Raw genomic sequence first — 20,071 nt, 5'->3', positions numbered from 1 at the left:
GTAACACAACAGCTCACTGGAACAAACGTCACTGTAAGCAAACACATGTTTGGGCTCCTTCACAAGCTGGCCAGTCAGCACAGGAATGAAGTGAAAAGGTATATGATTCTAGACCAAAGAGATGTCTTGCTTTTTCTGGTTCCTTTTTAATCTGAGAATTTTCTCTCTGTCATAGAGCCACACCTGAATACCTACATGGATGAAACGAGTAACTGCAACAAAGCACTATTATCAAACATCAGCATCACTGGAAGAGACGGGTACTTAATGATACCTTAATTGCACTTGCATCCTCATCATAGGATGTTTTAATTCAGCATCACTTCCCCATATTTCATTTTACTTAGATACATTACCATTCTTCCCTATAGTCAAGATACAACTTAGACATTCTACACTTAAAATTTAGGACTAACTTTGCTCATAATTTTACCCATATCCTCTCGTCTTTATCTTATTGTTTCCACTTAAAATGGGATATATACTGTACTGCCTTAGAGGAAGAGTCCTCCTCCAGCTATTCTGTAGATCCAAGCATCAGATGCAAGTTCAGCTAAGACCAGGGAAGTGGAAAAGTGATGAAGTCAAAGCATCAGAAGAAATAGAGGTAGGAATGGCTGTGGCCATTCCATTATACTGTTCAATAAGGCAAGCAGCTTAGCAGTACATCCAGATCAGGAAGGAAAAGACATTATCAGAAAGCACTGAGTAGAGCCAATAAAAGAGGTAACGGGATAATAAAAATATTTGGAACCACCCTTGGACTGACACAGGTAAGGAAAAATCAGCACTTACCCAATGGACTCAGATACGCATAAAGATTGTGATCACTGACATATTCTACAGGGTACAAAAAAAGCCATACCAGGGGAGAAAATAGGCATCATGACAACAATTTGAGAGATATGAAGGGGACGTAAAGAGGAGTGGAAAGACTGCAACATGACCTCAGAGTTACTGTAAATAATTCCAGAGAGAATTGGATAGGTGGAATTCAGGTCCCTGAACGCTGGACAGTACAGTAAAAGCAAAATTCACAGCATCTCCTTCAATAAAGCTAGCAAGCCAGCCAAACAAATGTATTGATACATTTAGTATCCTTGACTTCCACAGCAATTCTACTGATAGCAGATTCCCTTTAAAGAGATTTAAGTTTACTTGAAATAGCTTCACAAAAGTATTAAGGAAGGAGCTGGCATTTCTCTTTTTGGTTATTGTTGTCATTCAATGCAGTCAGTAATTATAAGCCTGAAGGTATTTAGTTAAAAATAAATAAATAAATTAACAATGACTTCCCTTTACCCATAAAAACAAAAATTAAAAATGGACATAAGTTTGAGCATCCCCAGCTGGGATCCCTGCCCTTAACAAATACACTAGATACACATACATGGTTTCTTGGCTGTCTATATTCATATCCATCTGTTAGGATGGCAGTGAGCCTACTTACAAGTTGGTCAAACTATCGGTAGGCCAGAGGTGCCAAACGCTGATCGCTTTCAATGGGCAGCATCCACAAGTCTACGCAAGCGCTCCTTTACAAAAAATAAAGCTGTTATCCATTGAAATATTTAGGCAATGACCACACATTTATTTGGATAAATCAACTCAAAGGCATTCTACTGATTGAAAGCTGAAAGACCTTTAGAGAGCAAAATCTTCCTACGTTAAAAGTACAAAACTGAAAAACAAAATAGATAGCAAAAGATTTAAAAAATAAATAAACAGATTCTGAGATTGTAGCACGAATTCTGCCATTCTACGTTTTTGTCAGCTCACAAAACACCAAAGATGAGGCTTTTGTCAGGAAACTTATGAACCTGCGAATCTAATGCAGAACTGCCCGCCTGTACTTTCAACAGCTGAAATACAGTCATCTACTCTTCCCTGGAATCATCTTTAAAATTACATTTTCAAAAATTACCTTTCCCTTTCCTGCAACTCAATTACACTTCCCCATCAGCAAACGGAACTATTTTCTATTTTACAGGCATCATGAAGCTCAGTTCATTAGTGCCCGCTACCATCTGAGTTCCCTGAAAAGGTTGCCATAGATGTCAAGTAGTACATCGTCACACAAGCATCAAATAGATAGGACCCCACTTAGCTAAGGTACCCGATAAGAACAAGGTGTGCGACTGTAAACAGCAGCATTTTATGTGGTTACACTGTGTTCCAGACAAAGACCTGACTTCCAACAAATGTAAACAGCCAAAGTCTATTTGCCTAAAATCTCGCTGGAAGATTCTCAGTAACATTAAGGCAATTTCTTCTTCTCCTTCCTAAAAAAAGCATCTTGGATGAAATAAAATAAACCATGCTTGAGATATGCAGACAGTTTTGTACCGGTAGTGCCAGAAGTATTGTTAGCTTTACAAATGTCATCTACAGCAGCTGTAACTCTAGGTATAATTAAACTCTTAGAAGAAACTTAAGTAGCCACTTCTGAATTTGTGCTGGCGTCCATTTGCAATGAAACTTTGTAATTAACATACATCCAATTTATTTTGAAGGATGTAATTCTGCTGTGTGGCAAGTAAGACTGATTTCCTCATGATCTTTCTTTTCGCTCTCTAGAAATTGTCTTTTTTATTAATGGTGATCTCAACTGGGCCCATTTTCACTCCCAACAGTGAGAAGTCATGCTGCTGACCTGTGCTCCTGTTCATGAACAGACAATTCCGGAAATACCTTTAACATACGTGTTTATTAATAACGTTCATCAGTCATGGCAAGACATCTAGGTCTGACTGAGGGATTATTCTTGAAAACGAAGGAGATAATTTATTCACACAAAGAAGGCACCAGTCTTTTGACACAGTAATAACTACAGGAAGTCTCACAAAAGTTTGCATATTATTGTTAATGATATAGAAGGACTGTGTATCACTGTGAAATAATTAAATAAATTTAAAAAAAAGCCTTAAGCACAAGCTGAAAACCCAAGAAGACAACCAAGTTGAACACGTCTGCCATTGCACCTCAAAGAGAAATGCAAAGGGCAAGACGTGGGAAATGAAAACCACAACTACTGCCAGAACCAGCTTAGTCCAGTTGTTACACAACTACCCTGATCCTAAAGCCAATGATCAGTGACTTGGAGGTTTGTATGTAAGAGGAATACCATGTAGATAACTCTGAAAGTAATGCCTCCTATTTATTTCCATGGAAACTTCGACAGACACAAAGCGCACATTACCACTCAGCTGATAGAGCAGATTCTCCACTCTAAAAGACTGTTTTTCAACACAGTCATCACCATGAGCTGTGCATTTTTGCCTGCAATAAACAAGAGCCTGCATGCCACACTGCTAACAATTTGCACCAAAGGAGGTGACTCACTGCTGAAACACACTACCCACCGCTCAGCTGCACTCTCACCTGCTATTTGGTTTGCAGAAACGTTCAGCAAACAGCAGTGAATGACAGTGGGTGCCATTTTTTCTACATGGAGGAATTCAGTGATGTATGTATGCTTACTGAACAGCAAAGCTCAGAAATGCTTTGCAGCCATGGCAGTATTTAGTGCGTTGGCCACGCAGGGATCCTCCTGCAGGTGACAATCACAGAATCACAGAATTATCCGGGTTGGAAGGGACCTCAAGGATCATGTAGTTCCAACCCCCTGCCTGGCAGGGCCACCAAACATACTAACTTTACTAGATCAGGTTGCCCAGGGCCCCGTCCAACCTGGTCTTGAACACCTCCAAGGACGGGGCATCCACAACCTCCCTGGGCAGCCTGTTCCAGGGCCTCACCACTCTCCTAGTGAAGAACTTCCCCCTGACATCCAACCTAAATCTTCCCTCTTTTAACTTAAAACCATTTCCCCGTGTCCTGCTATTATCAGCCCTTTCGAAGAGTTTACTCCTCTCCTGGGAGTAAGTTCCCTTCAGGTATTGAAAGGCTGCAATGAGGTCACCCCGCAACCTTCTCTTCTCTAGGCTGAACAAGACAAGCTGCTGCCGACACTTTTCCTCCTCCCTCACCTCACCAACATGAAGGAAAGCCCTGTAGGCCCCGCCGCCAAATAAAAGCAGCACAGACGACGAGGAAGCTGCAGGAGCTGGAAGCCTCCGCTCTCCTCACGCTGCCGGCCCGGACAGGCTCCCCCGGTTTGGAACGGCAGAAGGCCTCATGTACTACCCAAAAAGGGAAACGAGAGAGCCCAGACGCAGACCTGCCAGCACGGAGGAGGCAGGGCAGGCCGAAAGCGAGGGGGGAAGGCGGCCCAGAGCTCGGAGCCTAAAGAAAGACGAGTAAAAAGAAGAAGAAAACGCAGCGACCCCAACTTAGCCGCCGCTCGTGGTACCTCGTCCTGCCCCAGGCCCAGCCGCTCCTTCCGCACCGTCCGAAATTCCCGCACTGCCCGCAGCTCTCCAGCGACCCGCCCGCCCCACCGCCCACATCCCAGTATCGCTCATGTCCATTGGATACAGCCGCTCTGCCGGTCCGCCCCTCCTGGAACGCGGGACATGATGGGAGGTGCAGTCCCTGAGCTCGCTCTCCAAGAGCTGTCTTTACACAGTGTGTTCAGCACGAGATTCCTTTGAAAGCTTACGCTAAATTGGGAATAATAGAAATCTACACTAGGCATCCTGCAGATATTTAAGGATCCGAGCTATTCTGAATGCTGCTGAATCTTACTTCACCCAAAAGACTGCTCAGAAGAAGTGGAACATGCTCCCACATGAACCTGGAGAAGATTGAGATAGGACCTTAAAACTTAATACTATCTGGTTAATACCAGACTACTGGGGTCATAAAAAACATTTCAAGTTGCCAATATGGAAAACAGAGTGAGAAATTTAATTAATATTCAAATTCTACACACTAATCCCGTTTTAATTTAATATGATTTAGTTGCTCTTAGTTCCAAAACAAAATTATCTGAACTGCAGAGAAAAGATGATCTTCAGAATGACATTCTGAAAACGGTCTTGAGAACAAGGCCGTAGAGACTTAAAGTAATGTTATAAATGCTATCCCATCTAAAGTTGGTACAGAAAACTTTCTCACATAAAGAGAGAAGCCCAGACCTCTGATTTTAGTCTGTTTGGCCTGAAAAATCAATTCAGTTTCAAGCAAAAGTTACATATATGATACACAAATCCTGTTTCTTTTCCTCAGAGCAGAGACTTTTCTTGTATTATCCTTCTGTACACTAAGGGTTGGGCTTTTGTTTAGCCAGTGTGAATGCATCTGCTTTAATACTGCTATAGCAGGAGATTCAAGAGTTAACTACATCCCACAACTCTTCTTGGATGACCACTGCATACTATTAATTTTTTGACAAGATTTCAGAAAAAGCAGGTATTGACCAAACTATCAAAACATTGTATGGGTTTCTCATTATCATGTAATGTGTAGTAAGTGGATTCCTGGAATGCACTGACTGCAACTTTCAAACATGCTTTTAAAATTATCTTAGATTTGGTAATTGTGTTCGATTCTCCTCCGCAGAAAGGATGTTCAATCTTTTCAATTAAAGATCTCTAATCTTAAACAAAACGAGTAATCCAATATATGTGTGCACTACAAGTATAGCAGTTAAGGGTTTGAATGCTGCCTTAGAGTAGCGTTAAATACCCTATATACATATCGCACTATATTATTCAAGCAGTTGGATACTTTAGCTATGAAAGATAAAGAATCACATCTCCAATATAGTTCTACAAGAATGTCTGAAATGATAGAGATCGAACTACAGCATGAATCCTTCTAAGCTGGCATCTCATAAAATAAACTGGTTAACTTTGAAAGTTTTCAAAAGAATGATGAATCTCCAGGGTAATGTTCTCCTCGAATGCCAACTCATTGAGGAGAGCTACACATCAGTTCTAAAACTAAGTTACATTTCCACATTCCCATTACCTGGAGAAATTTAGATCTGTTCCATGCAATGGATTCAAAATTGCACAAAACATTTAAAACTACCTGCATCACCAAAAAATGAAATAAAAATAAAAAATAAAAATAAAAGAGTGTTCCAAATGATCAAATGATTTGTCTTCCCATTTTCATTCGACAGTAAGAAAATGGGGAATTTTAGGCAATGTTGAATAAAAGCCGAGCTCAATGTCTTAAGTTGGTTGAGTGCTTTCTAACAAAGCTGGATAGAATGCAATATAGGAATGCAAGGATATGAGGATTCCAGGAAAAATGCCAAATAAGAAAATGACAATTGTCTGCAGGTAGTGAGAGCCAGAGAGATACACTATTTACACTTAAGTTAAGCTAATTTCTGCTTTATTGTAGCTCTTGTCAGGCTGTGATTCATGGGCCACAGGTCTTCAAGATATCAGAAGGGCATACTGGAGTGAAAGATGCACATGTGTAATTCCACATACAAATGCAAGTGTGCAAACTACAATCCAGAGTCATTTTAAAAAAAAAGAACTGTAAAAGGGATATGACTTTGCCAGAAAATATTATTCTTGAAAATTATTGCCATAAAACCTCACAAAATTGTCATTCACATCTTTATAAAAAACAAAACTAAGTGACCTTTGGATTTTAAAAGTTATTCAATGCCACAATAGTATTTTTACATTGTGTTCTTCACATTTCTTCCTATGGGTTTGTGGAGCAAAGACAAGAGTTTGTAAAACTCGCTGTGATTGCTTCAAATTGCAATCCTGAAGCATTAGTCCAAAACCATTTTCCTAAAAATGTGGTTAGAGGTCACAAACGTTTTGAGAAGAAACGGGCATGATTAATTACTAAGAGGTCCATTAAGATTAATTACTAAGAGGTCCACTAAGAGTCAGGATTACATCCTGACTCAGTAGCCTTCCTTGTATTGCCTTCCACCGCTGTGTGCAGTGAATTACGCTTCCAATCACATCAAAGTGTTATTTTGCAGTGTGACTATACTGACACCAGGGAAAAATGTGGTTACTGCAAATTTATTTCTTTTTTTTCTCTCATTCACATTTCACAGTATTTTCCTTAGTGGGAAGACACATACAAATAAAACATAAGCTGTGGTTGTTTTTGTTTGTTTTTTTTTTAATGTGCCCTTACTCATCTTTAAGAGGGTAGTTGCTGTTTCTTAAGAACAGCAGTACAACACTCCAGATCTGTCTTTGTTCACCCAATAATATACATCCTAAGAGCACTTAAGAAGATCTGCCAGGTTACCTCAGAGCAATGTATGTTTTAACAGAGCAGTACAACATCCTACTGTAAGGAGTGCTATTAAAAGTTATTTGGAAATGAAATTGGTTTTAATCAGTTTAAGATCTTTCCAATTACCTTCACGAGTTGGACTACTTTTTGTACTTGATTGGATAGGCATTTAAAGTTTTGCTTATGAATGCAGTGAATAGAAACCAGAGAGAATCAGCTATAATTTTTACATTCAATCCATTTGGTAAGAAAACTGATTTGATCAATAAAGATATTACACCTCTATCTAAAAAATTCTATCTGAGATAGGGCTGACACCTACGTTATTCTCACTCAGGGTAGGTTCAATAGGTATTGCTTCATAATAGCATCAAATTCTGAAAGAACTTAATAAAGCAAATTCTTGTTTACCCCCAATAAAAATGAAGAATCAGACATACAGATGTCAACTGAATTTTGTTTAGCTGGATGCAACAAAGCAGATTTTTCATAGATGCTACAGACCTGGATTTCCTGACTCCTAATTCAGTATTACAAATCACAAGGCCATTCTTAATTACACAATTCAAAACAGACTAAATTCAAAATTAAGATGCAGAAGAAAGAAATGTGTTTATAAATCTTGCAGCTTTTTGAAAATATTCTCTGTATTCATTCCCCACATTAGCTTAATTGTCAAAGAATTGAATATAGGGAAGAAGAGGCCCAAACTCTACATATTACCCACAAATTTAATAAGGAAGAGTTGTAATATTAGTGGAGTTAATGAATTGTTGTGGAAGGAAAGCGACATAGTCAGATCTGCTGGAAGTTTCACTTTGTTTCCTAAAGTTTTCTGATGCTAACAGACATGTAATTTGAAGCTGTTAAAGGGAATCGTTTTAAATGCCTTGAAGCTTCTAAGACAAAATGTTGTTTGAAGCACATTAAATTAATCCCAATTAAAGGACTTCCATGAGTTTCTAAACTGTGTTTTCTTTGGTCAAGGTCCAAAACTCAGAGGCATGGGCAGTTCTTTTTTACTTAAAAATAAACAGACAGACTGTCTTGGATGTGAAGCGTCTTCATCCATCTTAGAAGCTATATTTATAGGTACGCACACATTTTATCTAAGGAACAGTGGATATCCTACAATGTAGATACATTCACATGCAGACAAACAACAGTACATGGAGCCCAACTATAATAATACAAAGAACTTCTGTTTATCATCAAACATTACATGTGAAAGAATTATTATCTATCCTGTTGCAGTGCAATGCTTTTTCCTATAATGGAATTTTACTCTGCAAATTTATTTTGGTATTAAAAGGTTCCACTTTATAATGTCTATGGTTCAATCGGTGATCTAAAAGGCACTTAAATGCTTTGAACAAGATACATAAAACGCTTTTATTGCAAAAGCTTTGCTGTATCTACCAATTTTACCATTGATCTCTTTCCATGTAAGGCAGTTCTGGAAGCTGCCCATGCTGTATAAAATCACATGGTGGCTTTTGATCTCCAGCTGGTGATTAAAGCACATTATGGAGGTTTGAAATTTTCTTCTGGTCATTAGCATACCTCCAAACACTTCTCTGCTAAATTGCAGTGGTGTTCTCACTGCGTGCTATTTAAATAAGAAACCAGGAATATATAAACTTATTATTTATTATCCTTTGTAGCTCAGAGGATACAGAACTCTTGAATGAGGTGAGCTTACCCCTAGCAATAGACTTACTGATCAAATAATGCTTTCTTAAGGTGACTATGCTTTAGCAAGATGCAGGGGAGAATGAGGCTGTGCATTTTTAAACTCTCTTTTGATGCAAATAAGCAGAGCTCCATGCTTTGCAAGACCTTGTGTAATTACTCCCAATCTGCAGTTCCATATTTCCCACTGCTTAAAGACATTGCCATTGCTTCTGGGATCACTAGGTTAGCATCGGTTTTCCACAGTGAATTTTTGAACAACTGCAGCAATAACTTTGAGTCTTGAAAATAGAAATAATAATAATAATAATAATAATAATAATAAAATTATTTTTTTTTAAATCTCCACTTTTTCAAAATATTTTTGTGTGGTGGAAAAGATAAAAAATAATTGACCAGATCCATAAATGTGTTACTTTTCCTAATAATCTCCTTAGCATTTTCTTTTGCATAAGAGAGCTGGGAATGTTCAGGCTGGAGAAGAGGTGGCTCGGGGGAGACCTTATAGCTCTCTATATCTTCCTGAAGGGAGGTTGTAGTGAGCAGGGGGTCGGCCTCTTCTCTCATGTCATTAGTGATAGGACCAGAGGGAATGGTTTCAAGAAATTAAAACTGGACATTAGGAAGTATTACATCTCAGAAAGGGTGGTCAGGCACTGGAATGCACTGCCCAGGGAGGTGGTGGAGTCAACGATGCTGGGAGTGTTCAAGGAACGATTGGATGTTGTGTTGAGGGACATGGTTTAGTGGGAGCTATTGGTAATAAGTGAATGGTTGGACTGGATGATCTTTTAGGCCTTTTCCAACCTTGGTGATTCTGTGATTCTGTGAAAATAAATGAGGATGTCAGTTTTTATATTTATATTTCACTTTGTAATATTACATTGCATTGCATTTATGTATTTTTACTACAGAAATCCAAGTTTACTGAATGGTACCCAGATACAGAGTGTAATGTTACAGCTGTTCAAAGAGTTTACAGTCAGTAGATACAAAATATATTCTAAAACTTTCTGTTAGTTCTAACCTGTTTCTTTGCTCCCCAAATAATAGATGGAATACAGGTAACCTGGTTTCTGACATGTCAGCAGCGTCTAAAAGGGAATAAAATCTGGAGAAAGGGGAAAGGTAGTGGCCTGGAATGAATGTTGGAGTTGTAAAGAAGGTGTTTCAAAGTAAAAGTTGTGGAAAAGATGGGCAGCAGAATAGCAATGTCAGCAATTACCAGCCGAACAGTGAGGCCACACAGCTGTGGCTCTGCTCCATTCCTCCCCTTGTGCTGTTGCACAGCACCTGGAATCATTTGGTTCAAGGAAATAACAGATTCCTATCTCTGCTTTTATCTAACATTTGGAGGAAGAGCAGAGCTACAGGGAGAAGATTTAACCTATAGGTAACCTTTTTCTTTTACATCCAAACAACACCATAAATACCTGAGATCTTTCATAAGATTGGACACAACGGTTTTTATCCAAGGAGTTCATTGTTCAGAGAAAAAAAAATAAAGAAAGAAAAGAAAAAGAAAAAGAAAAAGAAAAAGAAAAAGAAAAAGAAAAAGAAAAAGAAAAAGAAAAAGAAAAAGAAAAGAAAAAAAAAAAAAGCAGTGCATATTGTATGTTTTTTCATATGAAATTTTAATCTCCATTCATATAAGTATTTGATGGATTAATTGCCTCATTTTCTTTAAGGAGAAGTGAGGAGAAGTTACAGAAGCCATTTAATATTTCCACAAGAGAAGGTACCGTATCATGAAAATTAAAAATAAACTATTGCATATTATTACAATCCACACTTTTCTGTCTTCTGGCAAGCTGTTTTATCCAGAACTAGCTGTCTGGAGAAGAAAAAACACTGACTGCAGCTCTTCTGTATGCAGGCATAGCATGGAATTCTTCCTGTCATGCTGCTGCACAGTATACTCTTGGTGTTCATGACCACACTAATCTACATAAAATTTACATGACATGTAACAAAATACACGATTTGCATAAGAACTTGTTTTCTCCCAGTCCCTAGTGGTACTGAGAAGCTCTAAAAAGTTGCTACCACTAGGTGTCTCATTGGTTTCAATATACTCCAACCCAAGAGCAAGAAACGCTCAACAAAATTTAACAAAAATACAGTTAATTACCACTGACATTCCCTCCTTCGTTACACCAGCACACCCTGAATTTAATCACATGCATTATTGTAATCAAGCTGTCAATCAGATTTTGAAATATTTCATTTTTTTACATAATTACAGCAGAATCCCGAAAGCCCGTCTAGAACACGGATATGGCAAGATTGATATTGTGTTACAAAATGTGATCTGACAAAAAAAAAAAAAAAGAAAGATGCTTCTGTGCGAAAATTAAAGAAACACTGAACTGCTAATGCATGTACTCTGCAAATACATTGCATCAGTTAGAATGTCAAGAGTTAATGGAACTGCCTTCCCATTCACTGAATAACGTACTAATTCTTGTCATGCTTTAAATGCTTAAATGTTGTCCGTGTCATTTTTATTTTTGTTTAAAAATCTAGATCTTTAATTTGCTTTGCTGGCACCAACTGTATGGGGGGCTTTTTTTTTTTTTTTGGCTTTTGGGCTTGCAGCCTGAAAGGTAAACAAATGATTTAGAGAACCAACCAGCAAAGAAATAAGATGCCAAGAATACAGTTAGGTTCATGCTGAAGCTACTCTTGGACAGTCCCATCTGTGGGAGTCTAGAAAACTACTGGGGCATTCACAGCATCACGGAATCACAGGGGCTAGAAGGGACCTCTAGAAATCATCAAGTCCGACCCCCCCTGCTAATGCAGATTCACTGCAGCAGGCTGCACAGGTGGGGATCAAGACAAGTATTGAATATCTCTAAAGAAGGAGACTCCACAGCCTCACCAAGTAGCCTGTTCCAGTGTTTCATCACCCTCAGTGTGATGAAGTTTTCTGCATATTTGTGTGGAACTTCCTGCATTCCAGTTTTTTGCCATTGCCCCTTGACATATGACTACACACCACTGGAAAGAGTCCTGCCTGATCCAGTTGCCTCCCACCCTTTAGGCATATATAAGAATTGATGAGATCCCCTCTCAGCCTTCTCTTCCCCAGGCTGAACAGCCCCAGGGCTTCCACTCAAGGTTACAAACAGCTCACATTTATGATAAGACAGTCATTGGACATAGTGGCATCATTTTCCAAAATTCCTGCTTTTTAGTGTGTGGTGGGGAGTATATTTTTGAAGTTAGCACTTCAGAACATTCAAGATTCATATAGAGGTGGAAAGTGCTTTAGATGAGCACCCATCTGACAGCAATTACAAGGATTCTTGAGTACAGAGATGATACAATTTCTCTTATTTTTGGGACAGTGGTTTTATCTTTTAACCAAGGAGTTAATTTTTTACCATCTGATGACTATTTCATGACCTCTGTGAATGACTTTGGAGACCCCAGACTGATTTGATGTAGACAGACTTCCCCCCTTCACAAAAACATCTGTCACAGTTGTCACAATTATTGCCACACATGCTGGTGGTAGTGAGGGCTCTGAATGAATGGGCTGGAGGTAGGAGTGCATTCTCCTGGCAGCATGGGGAGAGCTGTGGATGGGAGGTTTGTAATACCGCAGACAGAGCTGTTAATTTGAGCATCTTTCACATGACCAGTGATTTTTGGTTTTAAAGTCACTTTTTTGGATATTTCAAAATTGGGGTAATTTGATATAACAATATTTAGATAGCTTAAGATAATCTCTTACCCAATAGCAAATTGATAATGCATTTCTTCCTTTCCAATGATGGGTGAGGTTAACTCCAAACAAATTTTGCAGTAGAGACATATGTACAGCTTTTAAGAAGTTATAGAAGCACACATGTAACTTCACACACAATCCCAGCATTTTTCCAACCTTGACCTCAAGAGGTACACTACAAATGTGCTCCTTCTCTCCCTGTTCAATCTGTCCTCAGGGTCTCATTTGCTTATTTTACATAAATTGGAACTGGCCCTGTTATTCAGAGAAGCACTGTTTTACTTGGGTATTATCACAGCTCCCGAGATCTCTGTTTATGAGATCGTTTTTTTTTTCTAGCTGAGTTCCCGTATTTTCATGCAGACATCTGTTGAAAGCATTGAATTAATTAATGTACTAGTAGCAACTAAGAAAATATGTTTAATGAGCTTTGTCCTCTGCCACAATGAACTTATCAGGGCACTAAGAGAAGATGAATTGATATGATCTCTCGCTCTGTTTTATGCCTCAATCTTAAAAATATGTTAAATTTCTTCCTTTTCAGCCCATTACCTCTTTCCCTTCAAACACCTAAACCTGGCTCCATCTACACATAGGAAAGACACAGTGCGTATTCCATGTTCTGCATTCCCTGCAGACTGGCAGCTTTTTGGCAGGAGATGCCAAGCTTTGTCACTCTCCAGTTGCTTATAGCTTGTATTAAATTATAAAATGTTGGGAGAAAAGTGTTTGCTATCTGTTGTTGAAACAGCTAATTTTGTCAGTAAAGACCTGGCTTTGAAGATATTCAAATGGTCTGAAGCCTACCTCAATGATATAAATAAAGAAGCAAGTTCAGCAGTTTTATGGCACCATATACTTACAGTATTCTAAACTGTCCACTAAACATTTTTCATTCTCTATGGAATATCAACATACTGACTGCAATCTTTCTATCTGTGTTCTTTTACTTGCTAATAATCAAATTGCAGCCATCGACCTTTTCATTTAGAACTACTTGCTCCAAAAAGTAAGCACCGCCGTTTGAAACAATTTTGTAGCTATCTTTGATGGAATGTAACTTTTAAATTGTTGAATTGTAAGACTGCCACCTCGTAAACATATTATAATGTATATTGGTCTATTTTTGTGAACAGCTGAATAATAATGTACTTTAAAAACAGTTTGAAATGCATCTTCTAAGATATAAAGCAGGGAAGATGACTAAAATGAGAATATGGCATTTCACAGCAAACCTAGTGAAAGCTTCTGAAGACTACAGTATCTCATCACCACACTGGCTACTTTGGCTGCGATACAGTCAATACTATATTGACTGCTAGAAAGGCTGTAAGTATAAAGCATTCCAGCTCTCTTGATGAAAGTAACTGAGCTGGGCCAAAATTGATGGGTAAGAGTAAATCTTCCAGATTCATGAATTTTATATAACTCATTCTTGAATATTTCTTAGAATTGTGTCCTGTGTCCTTCACCAATCTAAACTTTGCTTTTGCTTCTTTTTCTGAGAGTCTTTTGAGGATGATCATTAAAGTAATAGCATATTTTTAATACATAATTTATCTGCAAAGCCCCAAAGTAGAGCTTGCTTTGCCTGCATTTCTAGTTCACGAAACTCAAGAGGGAACAACTTTTTAATGGATTAGTTTACCTCATCAGGTGTTTTACACCTTTTACTAAGATATTTCTTTAAAGCTGAAAATGTTTCCTAAATGTTTGCTGTTGACTTGAATTTCTATGGTTTTCTGAGCAAGAGACCAGGCCTGCCTGCTTTGGGCATGGGTTTGTTGGCCCCATTTACTCAACACTGCATGCAGGGATAGCTAAACTAGCCCAAGTGCAGACACCACATCTTGCTGCCTCTCGTGCAGACTGTTACTTAGGCCTCAATTCAGGCATGAAAAACTCTTTCCTTGTAGTCATTAGACAGAGAGAGCCTAGCAAACACAGATGCAACCTTGCTTCTAAGTCTTCATTGAGATCTCACCATTCCTTTCCACATACAGTTTGTCAAATAAGATATAAAAAGCTTTTCCTTCAAATGTTGTTTCTCACTTTTTTAGATTACCAGAACTTCTGCCAGATGTGGGAGATGGACTAAATCAATTTCATCATCCATCCCAACACTGAAAAGCTAAACATAAGATAAAGGATGCGAGTTATTATGAGGCATTGGAGCAGCTTTTTACAAAACACCATTTTTAGTCGTTTGGTTTTTGTTGCTTTTTTTCTTTAATTAACAATCTAGCATCATAAAAATCGATTTGTCTGTCTTTAATGTGTTTTTACCAAGGCAATGTGGATGCAGAGTGAATACAAACCATTAAAGGTGTAATCTAATAATATTTTATGCCCTTTCAATTCATTGTGAATTGTGAGTAAACAATATAGAACATTAAAATAATTCAACTTCCTCCTGTGTTCCAACATATGAAACAGCACACACAAAAAACTAAAACTATCATGAAAGATACTGTCACACAGAGAAAGATTCACAAAACCCACTGAAGATGTTCCAAGAAAGAACCAGAAGGCACATTTGCCTAGAAATGCAGGAATCCTGGGGATTTAACAGACGAATGACAGCAGTGACAGCAGGTAGGAGTAGGCAACTGAGTGGTTTGGTCTGGTTGAAGGGAGAGAAACATTGCACCTGGCATTTCTGGGCACTCGTGTTGCTGAGAAGCAGGTAAAGCAGTGAGTGAGAGCAGAGAATCTAGACAGATGAGGGCAAGGAGAACTGAGCTGAAAAAGCTGGAGAGAAGGGCTGGCCAAGTGGAAAACCTTTTCAGATCAGCAATGATCAGAGAAGAAAAGGACAGACAGTAGGAGGAGGAGGAGAAGAATATGATATAGCTGTCTCAGTGGTCTTCCACCACTCTAGCAAGTATGAATTTCTCCAGCTGAGGAAGGAGGGAAACTAAAGCAGACAAGGCAGCAGGTAGAACATCCTTGCCAGCTTCAGTCTCCCAGCCAAGTTTGTTTAGCATGGCCATGCATGCTATGGCTGGCACCTGCTGTGCTGACGATTTGTGATGGTTGAGAACTGCACTCCTTCCCTTCTCACTGCATGAAATGATCTTGAGACAGCATGTAATTAGAAGGTTATATGGTGAAGCTGTAATTTTTGGGGGGAAAATAAAAATAAAAATAATAAAAATAAAAATAAAAATAAAAATAAAAATAAAAATAAAAATAAAAATAAAAATAAAAATAAAAATAAAAATAAAAATAAAAATAAGTGAACTGTACACATAAAATTAACTATGTACAGAAGAGCAGTTTTTTGCTTGTTACAGTGCACTTTAAGTCTGTCTTGCAATACTGTGTACAGAACTTCAGTGCCACCTCTCCTTAGTGCAGCCACTCAGTCAGTGCTGAAGTGAGACACCCCTGTGGCATGATACAGCCCATTGTATCAGTTCTCAAACATTTGCGACTCTGAACCCAACACAAAGCAACTCCAGTAATGAAATCTTGTTATCCCATCATGCAAAGTGTAACAGCAGGTAGAAATTTCAGGCATCTACTTATTTTTGTTTTAATTTCACGTGGGGGCACTGCTCTAGCATATACCTGCACACATACTAATCTTGTTAAGATAATGGTAAGGAGTAGCCACAGCCCATAGCTGATCCTTAACACATTATTTTATATTAATTATATTAATTATATTAAGCAGATTCTGAGGTGGTGATGACTAAATTTGCATTTCCCTGTTATTAGTTTCTCAGTCATCATGAATCATACTGTGCTGCTCAAAGCCATTTTTCTCTACAGCAAACAATTTACTTCCATCTTTTTCAAGAGTCTTTAAAAGCAATGTTACCAAACTATATCCCAGGAAAACTTCACACATCTCAATAACATGACCATCATGGCCTCTTCATATCCATAGCAGAATACATTGAAATCCTCCTTGAGGAACAGCTTCCTCACAACCACACTTACACAGATTTCTTTTATGACACATTGAGCCATCCAGTGGCACAGACTGAAACAAACTACTGCATGTGCTTGTTAATACATTTCTGCAGTCATTTCCTTACATGAGATTTATATTAGTGACTATGAAAAAAAAACAAAAAAACAAACAAAAAAAAAAAAACCCACAACAATAAAATCTCTGTCTAGTGATTATTGTAAACTGAACTGAAGGGAATAAACACTTCTAATCATTCACAGTTGAACAGAAATAGTCTCCTGACATTGAGTTAATAGAGAAGAAGGTTGGAAAAAAAGAAAGAAAACAGGCTTTTAACTCATGATAGTGACGGCAGGCAGCATCCTGGTCCATTCTGTTACCTCTGAAGAGAATGAAGTTTATTTAGGCTTAACTAATATCCTGAAATCCTCTGACTTTGTCTCTCTTCTTTGTGTCTCCAAGGTTCACTTCATTGGGAATTAAACGGTTCTTTCTTCTCTAACTTTAGAGAAGCATATCTCAACTTAATTTTGCAATCTTTTTTCATCTGACTTCCTGTAATCAACCATTCGTTCTTATCCACAAAGTAGTCTCTTACTTTTTTCATCATGGTAACATTAAGTATAATGTAAAGCAAAATAGCAAAAAAGTTGAAATAGCATAATATAATATGATCAAGGAACAGTTTCAAGAAGTCCTTGTCGTTGTCTAATCTGATCCCAACCAAGTGAATACCTATGGAAATTTTGCTTCAAACAAGATGCCCTTACTCCACCCAGATCTGTACTAACTTCAGCAGGGCCCTGCCCTCAGGTTAGTCCTACTGAAAAGAGATTCATAGGTTTTACAACCTTTATCAATGCCCACTTATTAATCTGCAGGTACTCCTGTTGTGGCATCTTTGTCACGATAATAGATATAAAGCAAACTTTGAGTGGAAAATTCCAAGAAGTCCAAGTTTCAAATTCAGTGTTTAGGTCATGCATCTGCCCATAAGCCATCTGTTTACACATCCATACTTCTCTACATACAGTGGTTAATATCAGAGATCAGTCCTTGATGTCCTGCAAATTCTTGTTATAGTGGTTTGAATTTGTTTAATTTGTTTCAGATCAACTTTTGTCAGTGCTACAGTTGTGTGGCTGCAAAACAACATTTAAGTCTTTTAAACAGCAGAAGTATCTACACACAGAGGTTGAGATCCAGACAGTGATGGCTTCAATGCCACTGGGGGCAAAAAATCATCCCCACTGAGAACAATAGTTAAGTATAGTGAGAGTGGGTTTTATATTTTAAAGGACTGAGCAAGTCAATTGCTGAATAATGGTGCTACGGCAGTAGTGAGTAGAGCTTGACTTGGCATGGGCAAAGAAGAAAGATCATTAGCAAATAAAATAGGGAGCACCTCAGGGGACACGCCTACAGACAGTCTGTCACCCACTGGTTTTAACATTTCATCTCAGAATTTAATTAAATATCAATTTCTGAATGCCTAAATAAAACCAGCCCCTCTGCATAGCATCAACATGCATCGGCTCTCACTGATAAATGTGAGGCTGCAACGATGTTCCTCCTCCAAACTTTCTGAGGGTTTATAAGAAAATAACCAGAAAGACAATTCATAGTTCAGCAACCCAACAAGCAATCTAACAAAGGTAAACAGTATTAATACTAATATGTAACTTAGCACACATGTACTGTAAGCAATAACAGTGCAATGAAAAAACCTTTTATGAAGGAACAATATTTTGCACAAACTTAGCACTGAGGAGGGCTGAAAGTGTCTGGTATCAGCGGTTAATAAGGAAATGCTTCATTGATCACAAAAACAATGAAAGTCATCTATCATCCTAGTAAAATTCCTCTGAAAGAAGATAAAGTTGCGGTTACAGTTTGCCCACCCTTACTGGTGGCAAAGAGCACGTCAGGGTTTCAGAAACTCTTACAACTGAGCTTTCATTTTCCATCAATTAAATATACCTACAGCTTTTTGAAATAGTTGTCAGCTCCTCAGAAATCTGATTGTTGTGCAAATACAAGAGATACCTTAATTAATGGTGTCACTGCATTTTCACCAGGGGTTTGTAGGCTCAGCAGTTTTCATATTTTGCAACTAATTCAACACAACTCTTGTAGCTCAGTTACGTTCTGCAACAGGTGGGCAGGGTGACACTGTGAGCCATCTGTCTATTCGTCTATCTTAGAAACTTATCCCTTAATTTCAATAATATTCGCACATCATGCCATTAGATATCTGGTAAAATCATCTCTGTTTTATAGATGAGCAATGAAATGAGGCCTGGGGTCTTCCTTCATGTTAGGGATGAAGTCTGCAGTGTCTGTTACCTTTGTGATAACAGCCCATATTTCCTTCACCCATGACCATATTTCTGCCTACAGAGGCTGGTGTCTGCAGCTGATGTATTGCTGCAAGGCATCAGACCTCCTTACTGTCCTCATGCAATTGCACAGCACTGTGTCCTGGAAGAGAAATCCATTTGGGTCTTCAGACTGTCATCTTGATCCTAAATAATGGCTACAAGGAGACAGGGAAACCACTAAAGCCACTTGCTAATTCAAAAATGGTGGGAATTATGGTATTAATATACAAGACAGTATATACCTATTAACTCAGTAACTCCTATTTGCAAGAGTTATTCTTCACATGTCTCAGCATAAGAGGGCTTCTGAGGGCTAAGCTAAGTTTTTTTCTCTTTTTATATTATCACTGATATTCTCTCCTTTCTTCAGAAGGAAAATGGTCTGGGCAAACAGAATCTTTTCAGTACATCAAGTCACATGCAGGTTAAGAATTACAAAATTTGTGCATGATGTTGAACATTTTTGGACAAAGTCATACTGAGAAGGCTGAAACCAGCTGAATGTGCAGCCAGAACTATAGCAGAATACTAAAACTCTGCATACATCTCCTATATAAGAATTTCCAGTGGGCAGAAGGGGCTGCACACTTCCAAATGGACGGTGGGAAGCTGTAGCTTGCTTATGGTCTGTGACAGGGATGGATGTTGAAGCACTGAATTAACTTCTGAGCTGTGAGGTGTCATGAGCAGTGCCAGGACACTGTGTCAAGATGTAAAACTGTGCTCACAACACATAGGAAAACAAGTCTCTTTGCCTCATACTACTGGAGTTGGACTAAATGATCTTAGAGGTCTCTTCCAGCCTTTATGATTCTATGATTCCACTACTAGATTTGCCTGTATTTTGGCACAAGAGTAATGGTGCCTTGCTGCTCTCAAAGCACCATAAAAGCCTCATGATAGCAGAGATGCCAACTATGGCTCCTGTGCTGGAGAGCCATGTGGTCAGCACCATGCCTGGGGCTGTATGAGAGTATCATAGAATCCTTTAAGTTGGAAGGGACCCTTAAAGGCCATCTAATTCAATTTCCCTATGATTAACAGGGACACCTACACAGCTCAGTCAGGTTGCTCAGAGCCCGGTGCAGTCTGACCTTGGATATCTCCAGGGAAAGGACATCCATTACCTCTCTGGGCAACCTGTTCCAGTAGATGGCATGGCACAAAACAGCTGTACAGCCATGCACAGCAGAAAGCACGCTGTATAGC

The 20,071-nt window shown here is 38.6% G+C and overlaps 1 protein-coding gene across 3 annotated transcripts in view; it reads right to left on the bottom strand.

Moving 5' to 3' along the window:
• The window catches only part of VRK1 (VRK serine/threonine kinase 1), a 31,198-nt gene extending 26,790 nt beyond the window's left edge, over positions 1-4,408 (bottom strand). The window contains exons 1-3 of one of the 3 annotated variants that reach the window (XM_015865408.2): positions 4,313-4,408; positions 3,382-3,550; positions 1,451-1,535 (exon numbers count right to left, since the gene is read on the bottom strand). The gene's annotated coding sequence lies outside the window, so the exon portion shown is untranslated. The remainder of the gene's footprint in view (positions 1-1,450; positions 1,536-3,381; positions 3,551-4,312) is intronic. The other 2 variants (XM_015865407.2, XM_015865409.2) reach the window with 2 other exon arrangements.
• Positions 4,409-20,071: the final 15,663 nt, after the last annotated feature.

Source organism: Coturnix japonica, chromosome 5, assembly GCF_001577835.2.
Source record: "Coturnix japonica isolate 7356 chromosome 5, Coturnix japonica 2.1, whole genome shotgun sequence".
Taxonomy (NCBI): domain Eukaryota; kingdom Metazoa; phylum Chordata; class Aves; order Galliformes; family Phasianidae; genus Coturnix; species Coturnix japonica.
The sequence above is the reverse complement of the archived record's forward strand: the minus strand, read 5'-3'. Positions and strand labels throughout refer to the sequence as shown.